The following is an 8,066-nucleotide window of genomic DNA, read 5'->3' on the forward strand; positions in this document are numbered from 1 at the left end:
TGTCTTCGATTGAGTCTTATTAGGGGCTAAGCCCTAGGCCTAAACCCCTATCTATTAGGTGCTAAGCCTATGTGTGTGTGAATTGGTAACTAAGGTGGGGCTCCAGGTGGGGCCCATGAAGGGAGGTCTGATTATATCTTCGATCCCAGGTAGGCCCAAAACCCCTTGCTGTTAGGAGCTAAACGATGTGGGCATGAAACCCTCAAGGTCCTAGGGGGATGTGCTAACTTCAGAGCCAATAGAAAGAGCTTAAGTTCTGGTCACTCAGATGATGTTTGATGATGGCTAAAGAGTGCATAAAAAGAGAAGAAAGAGCTATTTGCTTGGGGCTCTCACTCTTGGCGGGCTGCGCTCATGTGGAGACTCCAAGCAGCTGTAGTTAAGAGCCCTCCAGCTTGCCCGGATGTTTGAACTTGGTTAAACTCTGGTAACTATGAATTGGGATTTGAATCAGACAAAGTCTGTCTGTTGATGTGTGTAATTTGTTTGTATTTGCTCTGAAGTTCAGGGTGCTGGCTTTTCCCCCTGAACTAAGTGAATGATATTCGTACGCTGGATTAAAGTAAGCTTGTTAACCCCTTAACCATTGCTTTCCTTACTAAAGCAGATCAAAAGAACCTGGGCTTGCAGCATTCTGTGAGCTGGTTGCTGTTGGTTTTCCACCCCCACAGCAGCTGCTAACTAGATTGTTGAAACAGGAAGGAAGGAAGGAAGGAAGGAAGGAAGGAAGGAAGGAAGTAAAGAAAGAAAGAAAGAAAGAAAGAAAGAAAGGAAGAAAAAGGCTTAGGTTTGAATAGTTCAATTGTATATGAAGAGTCCAGAAAGAAAATGAACTTGTCTCCAGGGCACAAGCTGCTTCTTATTTCCTCCCCAGCAGCTTCCCTACACAATATGTTAGAGGAGTATGAGAAATGATTGAACTGGGATTATCCACCCAAAGGACAGGTGGAATGCCTCACTGAGGGCAGGTACTTCTGAGCCAGGAAAATGTCAGAAATTCAGAGTTTGGAAGGGACCTTAGAGGTCATCTTATCTGACCCTTTGTTGCAACAATTCAGCTAGCAGCTGCAGTGGGGGTGAAATACCAACACAAGCCTAACAACAAGAACGCTTCCAGTACAGGTTCTTTTGATCTGCTTTACTAAGGAAAGTAATGTTAGGGGGTTAACAATCTTGCTTTAATCCAACATATACATATAAACTCACTTAGTTCAGGGGAAAAAGCCAGCATCCTCAACTTCAGAGCAAATACAAACAAATTACAAACACACATTATAAACAAATCAAATGCAATTCATAGTTACCAAGAAAACATCTGGGTTCAGGAGCCAGGGAGCTCATAACAACAGCTGGCCCAGAGTCATGCGCCACTCCTCCTGTGGCTCAAAGCCCCAGCAAATAGCTCTGTTCTCTCTTTTTATGCACTCTTTAGCTGTCATCAAACGTCATCCCATCGACCAGAACTTAAGCTCCTACTATTTGCTCTGGTCTTAGCAGCTCCCCTTAGGACCCTGAGGGCTTCATGCCCACATAGGCTTAGCACCTAGTAGATAGGGGTTTGGGCCTTGGGCTTTGCACCTAGGAAGGCTCAATCAAAGACACTTAACTTATCATTCTAAAACAGTAAAAAAAAAAGTCCCAACTTAATTGATATTACACCCTTTCATTTTACAGAAGAGGAAACTGAGGCCCTGGTGATGACTTGTCCAAGGTCACCCAAGTGGTAGTCCCACTTTAAGGTATCAGCCCCATGAGAAAGGAGGTGTAAATATCACTTCCATATTTTACAGAGGAGGACGCTGAGGCTTAAGCGAATTGTGCATGATCACATGGCTCTGCCATGTTGCCTCTCCCCTCAAAGGTTGCCAACCTATGGATCAGTTGGTCTCTAAGGTCCCTTCCAGCTCTCTCTCCCTCCTTTCTCCTCTCCCTGTCCCTGTCTCTCTGGCTCTCTCTCTCTCTCTCTCTGTCTCCATCTCTCTCTGGCTCTCTCTCTCTCTCTCTCTCTCTCTCTCTCTCTCTGTCTCCATCTCTCTCTGTCTCCATCTCACTCTGGCTCTCTCTCTCTCTCTCTCTCTCTCTCTCTCTCTCTCTCTCTCTCTTTCTGTTTCTCTCTCTCTCTCCCTCTCCCGCTCTCTCCCTTTCTCTCCCCGCCCCCATGTTCCTTTTGACTGTGAGCTCTTCGAAGGCAGGGACTGTCTTTTTTTAATCCCCAGCACCTAGTGTGGTTCCTGCACACAATGTGTGCTTAAGAAATGTTTATTGACTGACTGAGGAGGTTAGGCTACAAATTCACTTGTTGCTCAGGGCCCTGCCCTAATGGGACTAGTTCGCCTCTATACCTAAAATAATCCTCATCTCCCATCCAGCTATTCATACTTTTCCCTCTCAGTGACCTATGACAAACTGATGTATTTTTAATGTTTTCCTGAAAAATATTTTGGAAGACTAATAAGTTATGTTCAGACATGGAAATAAACAACATAAATCATGATATTGGAGGGAAGGAAAAAACAAAACAAAACTGATGAATTGTGTCTTTGGAATTTGGCTCCAGTCCAGAAGAATGTAATTTTGATGACAAGATCAGTGAAGTCAGCCCAGAATCACCCCGTGATGATGACAGGAAGCCCACAATGGCTGTGATGGCTTATTGGACCCTTGATGGAGACCAAAGATCATGGTGGACTTGGGGGGGCGGTTCCTACAAAAAGGAAAAACTGGGCTTAGGAGCCCTGTTGTTTTTAGGACTCAGGGAAATTCCACAAACCAGACTGTAACAGCTTGAGAGCCAGATGAAGCTTCAAGGGACAGGTGATAAGAAGGCATTTTTACTTAGCCTTAATTAAGTGAGAATCCCTTAGCCTAGTCTGGGTGCTACATGGAACCTCTTCTCACAAGGCAGAGAGAATTCTGGGACAAGAGGCCATCGGTTTCCTGCAGAAATATTGTCAAATCTTGTCGATTACACAGCATCTCTTGCTTCCCTTTCTCTCTCTCGTCTTAATTCAGGCCCTCATCACTTCCAGCTTTGATGGAGATAATAGTCTTCTAATTGGCCCTTCCTATTTCCCATCTCTTCCCTCTCCACACATCCTCCCCACAGCTGAAAAATAAATTTTTTTCTCCTGTGGTATAAGTATGAATGTGCTTAAAATTCTTCAGCGGCTTCCCATTTCCTGAAGGCCTAGACACAAACTCAGCCTGGCATTGCAGGCTCTTGAAAATTTTACTCTCATCTACCTTTTCCAGTCTCATTTCATACTATTCTCCTTCATACTCTGGTCCTGCCAGACCGGACTGCTAGCCATTTACAATGGATAGAGAGCTGGACTGTGAGAGAAATTATTATTTCTCTCTTGTATTTAATAACTAATTATTGAATTAGGACTGAGTTTTTTTCCCTTTTTCTCCTTCCTCATCCAGAAATCAACCAATGTGGGAAATCCTGGGCAAAGACTTACCCAACCAGGCCAAGAGAACTGGTGAATTCCTCTTCATTGTGTTTGTCAGACAGATGTGATATGTACATTGTTAAGTCTTTTTGACCAACACTTGGGCGATCCAAGCGCTCCCAAGACCCTTGTTAGAATGAGCCCACATCTCATTATAATATTCATTCTCTCGTTAGTTTTTAACCAATCAGAGTGGATTGCGACCCTCAGAACACCTGCTCTTCCAAGGGCATATAAACTGTGAGCTCACCATCGTGAGGGGTTGTTGGCATTTGACAGGGCCACTGACCTCTTTTTATTAATACACATGCTAGCCTTATTAGTAAAATGATTAAATTACCCAGAAACAATGTCTCTTGAACTTTTTCATTGTCACAACAGGAAGACCTGGGTTTAAATTCAGCTTCAGGCACTTACTTAGCTGTGTGATCCTAGTCAAATCAGTTTACTTTTCTCAGTCTTCATTTCTTCATCTGTAAATTGGGGCCAATAACAGCACCTTGTCATAAGGCTGTTGTGGGAATCAAATGACATAATATATGTAAACCGCTTTGTAAACCTGGAAGTTCTATGTAAATATTGGTTATCTCCAGCCTCACCCCAGGCACCACCTTCTGTGTGAAGCTTTCCTGATTGTCAGTTCTCTCTTCCTCTCAATTTTCCTTAAAATACATTTATTAGAGCATGTGTTATATTCTGCCCCACCCCCACCCAGTAGAGTGTAAACTCCTTGAAGGCAGGGAATGTTTCATTTGGGGCTTTGTGGCCTTAGAGCCTAGGACAGTGCCTGACATATAGTAGGTGCTTAATAAATGTTTATGGTCTGGAATGGAAGTGAAAAAGACCATCTTGCTTGTTGAGAATGTCATAATGGGACACTTTGTTTTATATAATGGGTTGAACTACATGTCCACTAAAGTCTCTACCGACTTTCAAACTGTTTCTGTAAGGAATTATCATACATCAGAACCCTGGCTCTGGATTCAGAGGATGATCATTAGCTCATATCTTGCCCCTGATATCTGTTACATGGATGATGTTAGGATGTCACCTATGATCTCTGGGACTCGGTTTCCTAATTTGTAAAATGAGAGGTTTGGATTAGGTGAGCTAAGAGGTCCTTTTGAGCTCTAAATCTCATGGTCTATCATGGTATTGTGTGAGGAGCAAAGTCTCTGCAGTCAGAGGATCTGGGTTCAGATCTTGCTTCTTAAGCTACTGACTGTGTGAGCTTGGACAAGTCACAATCTCCTTGGGCCTCAGTTTATGTTTCTGTAAAATGACCAGGTTAGACTTTATGGCCTCAGAGGTCCTTTCCAGCTGTAGTTCAAGTAAAAATTGAGGAAGGAGAGAGAACTTTAATAACTGGGATGATTAGGGAAAGCTTCAAACAGGAGGTGGTGCCTGAGCCTTCCTTAAAGGAAGCCATGGCTTTCTGAGAGATGGAGATGAGAAGGAAGTGTGTTAAGGGAGCAACCTGTACAAATTCAAGGATGTAGGAGACCTAGTATCAAGATCAAGGAATGCCCCAGGCTGGCTGGATCAGAGGCTTGTGAAGAGGAGGAGCAGAAATTAGCATAACACAGATCAGAAGTTTAAAAAAAATTGTTGTTTTTTTTCTGTTGTGTTAGACTCTCTGTGATCCCATTTAGAGTTTTCTTGGCATAGATACTGGAGTGGTTTGCCATTTCCTTCTCCAGCTCATTTTACAGACAAGGAAAGTAGGCAAATGGGATAAGTGACTTGTCCAGGGTCACACAGCTAGTAAGTGTCTCAGGGCAGATTTGAACTCAGGAAGATGAGGCTTCCTGACTCCAGGCCCAGCGCTCTGTGCACTATGCCCCACCTCCCCCCCTCCCCCCCCATTAGAAGGGCTTCTATTCAGGTTAATCTGTTATTCCTGTAGATAATAATCCATTCTAGCCTCCTTATGCTGTGGGATTCTTCTCCAAGCATTCCTGGGAATCCTTCCTAGAGGGTCTACCCAGGATGATGCTGGAGATCTTACTCGAGGCCTTCCAATCTTTCATGGGCATCTGCCCAGCACTGAAAGTGCCTCCCAGTTCTCCACCCCTCTTGCTACATCATCAGCCTGCCACCTAATAATAATAATAATGACTCATAGTTCTAGGACGTTAGGGTTCACAAAGTACTTTTCTCCCAACTATTCTGTGAGGTAGAAAGGGGATATATTATTATATTCATTTTACAGACAAGAAAGCTGAAGCAGAGAGAATAAGTCCCTCGCCCATGGTTGGGTAAATAGGAAGTCAAGAGCCTGCAGGAGCGATTATCAGATGACAAGAGAATGCCATGCTTTTGGAAAGAATTCACCAAAAGGTTCTTCTCAGTGCCTGGAGTCATAACACACTACAGTGTTAGCTTAGAACTTATCTCTGAGTGACAAAGAAAACCTCCTTATAAAGGAAAGAGACTTTGTGAGTAAAGTCTTGGCCAATGGAAGATGAATCAGAAACAAAGATAAAACAGAAGAGAAGTTATAAAAAATGGAGCTTTTAGGCGATAGATGTATTTTGAAAAAGTTGCTAAGAAATTGAGTTTTTGTAAATAGAATCATTTGAAATACATAGTGGTTAGAGGTCCAGTCTCAGAGTCAGGATGATCTGGGTTCAAGTATCTATGTGATATTGGGGAAATCACTTCACTTTTCTGGGTCTCAGTTTTCTCATCTGCAAAATGGGAGTGGGTGGGTTGGACTACATGAACTCTAAGGTCCCTCCCAGATCCGTGGCTATGATCCTTTGATCCTTACTGGTCTTATGACCAAGGGCAAGCTGCTTAGTGTCCTAGGGAAATTCTTCAAGGCTATAAGCTACAGAGGAGTTACCATCTATTTGGGTGATTGGAATTTCCATGTTGGGAGTTCCCCCACTCCAAAGAAATCCAACATCTGGACCTCTGGCACTCCTTTTAAAAAGTACATAGGAAATGTAATTTAAAAGTAATTTGAAGGATATCTTCAGAGAGTCTTATAATGAGAAAAAAAGATGGGCCAGTCACCTAGCGAGAGGGAGGCATAGTGATGGACAATCTGTATTCTCCATTGGGATCCTGTAGGCCTCCTGAGATGCCTTGAAGAGAGTTTATGGGAGGACACAGATTAGTCACACAGGATGGGCAAAGGCCTGTACTGCTGCAGACAGTACCCACCCTGGTCAGATCACAGATCCATTAAAGTATGTGGTCCCTACATTAGGACTATGAGGGCAAACCATGTTAAAATGGAAAGAACCATCCTCTGAATTATCTGCAGTGGAAATACAGATCCCTACTTTTCAGGCATGCTGAAAGCAAGGTGTGTTGTCTATGATATCTCTGGGGAGGCCATGTAGGTCCTGGCTCACCTCAGGAGTTCACAGGGTCTTAGATTGAGAGATAAAAGGGAATTCAGAATCCATCTAGTTTAGTCCCCTCCCACCAAGGAAGAAATTGAGATGCAGAGGGGTTAGGTAAACTTGTCCAAGATCACACAAGAAAAAAGGGATTTGAACCCAGGGCCCTTTGATTCCAAATCCAGTCCTTTTTGCATTGGACCACCCTGCCTCTCCAGTGTATTTTTGGGAGAGATGCTAGGGATTGGGAGTAGAGCCTCATCTCCATATGCTGAAGTCATATTAGGAGTGGATTTGTTATTTATTGTATGGTACACTCTATTCCCATTCCTCCCATTCCATGACCTTCCTGTGGCAAAATCTCCAAACCAGCCAAGCCAGTTCTTTCACCCTATAGAATGTCCCTGGGAGAGAAAACATGGGAAGACTCCACAAGTTGGAAGACAGAGCCTTCACATTTCAGAGGCTGCTGTATTGCCTCTCTCCATTTTCAAGTACTCCAATGGTGCTGGGGAAGCCTATAGTGTCCCCGCTTCTATTCATGATCCAGGTGGGAGGCTGAAGGAGACAAGGGCTCTCCGTAGAGCTACACCAATGGAGGAAAATTCAAGGTCATCCAGGACATTCCCACCTCTACCCTGATCCCAAAGAGATGGAAAAAGTCTAGGATTTGGAATCAGGGGGCCCAGGTTCAGATCCCCACCTTGGCATTTATTAGCTCTGTGACTTCAGCTAATACTCAGAAAATTGGGATCCCCCAGAGGGTAGTGGATAGACCTGTGGTGGGCAGGCAGACACTCTAACATATTGCAAACAGGGCAGGAGAAACAGAGTAAAATATATTGTCAAAGCAATGCATTGATGGAGGAAAAAAGATGGGCCAATCACACGGCAATTAAAACAAAAATACTAATAGTATTAAGACTTTACACGCTTTCATTTGGTCTTCACAACAAGCCTTGGAGGTAAGTGCTAGTGTGTCTCTACTTTATAGACAAGGCAACAGAAGCCTAGAGCAGTTAACTGCCTTTCCCAGGGTCACACAGCTACAAGGAGCATCTGTGGATGGTGAAGCCAGAGTTATCGAGGACAGAGAAAAGACAGCTCTTGCCACCAAAATCCTGGGCATGGCCAAATGGGCTGATACTGAAAACTGATGCAATTTGCTCAGTAGGAATGACAATAAGGAGGAGGCATCATTACCTCTGCCCTCTAAACATCCTGGTAGTCAGCTGGAATGCTCTTTATGGGTTGTCTT

This window comes from Trichosurus vulpecula, chromosome 5 (assembly GCF_011100635.1).
Source record: "Trichosurus vulpecula isolate mTriVul1 chromosome 5, mTriVul1.pri, whole genome shotgun sequence".
NCBI classification, from domain to species: Eukaryota; Metazoa; Chordata; class Mammalia; order Diprotodontia; family Phalangeridae; genus Trichosurus; species Trichosurus vulpecula.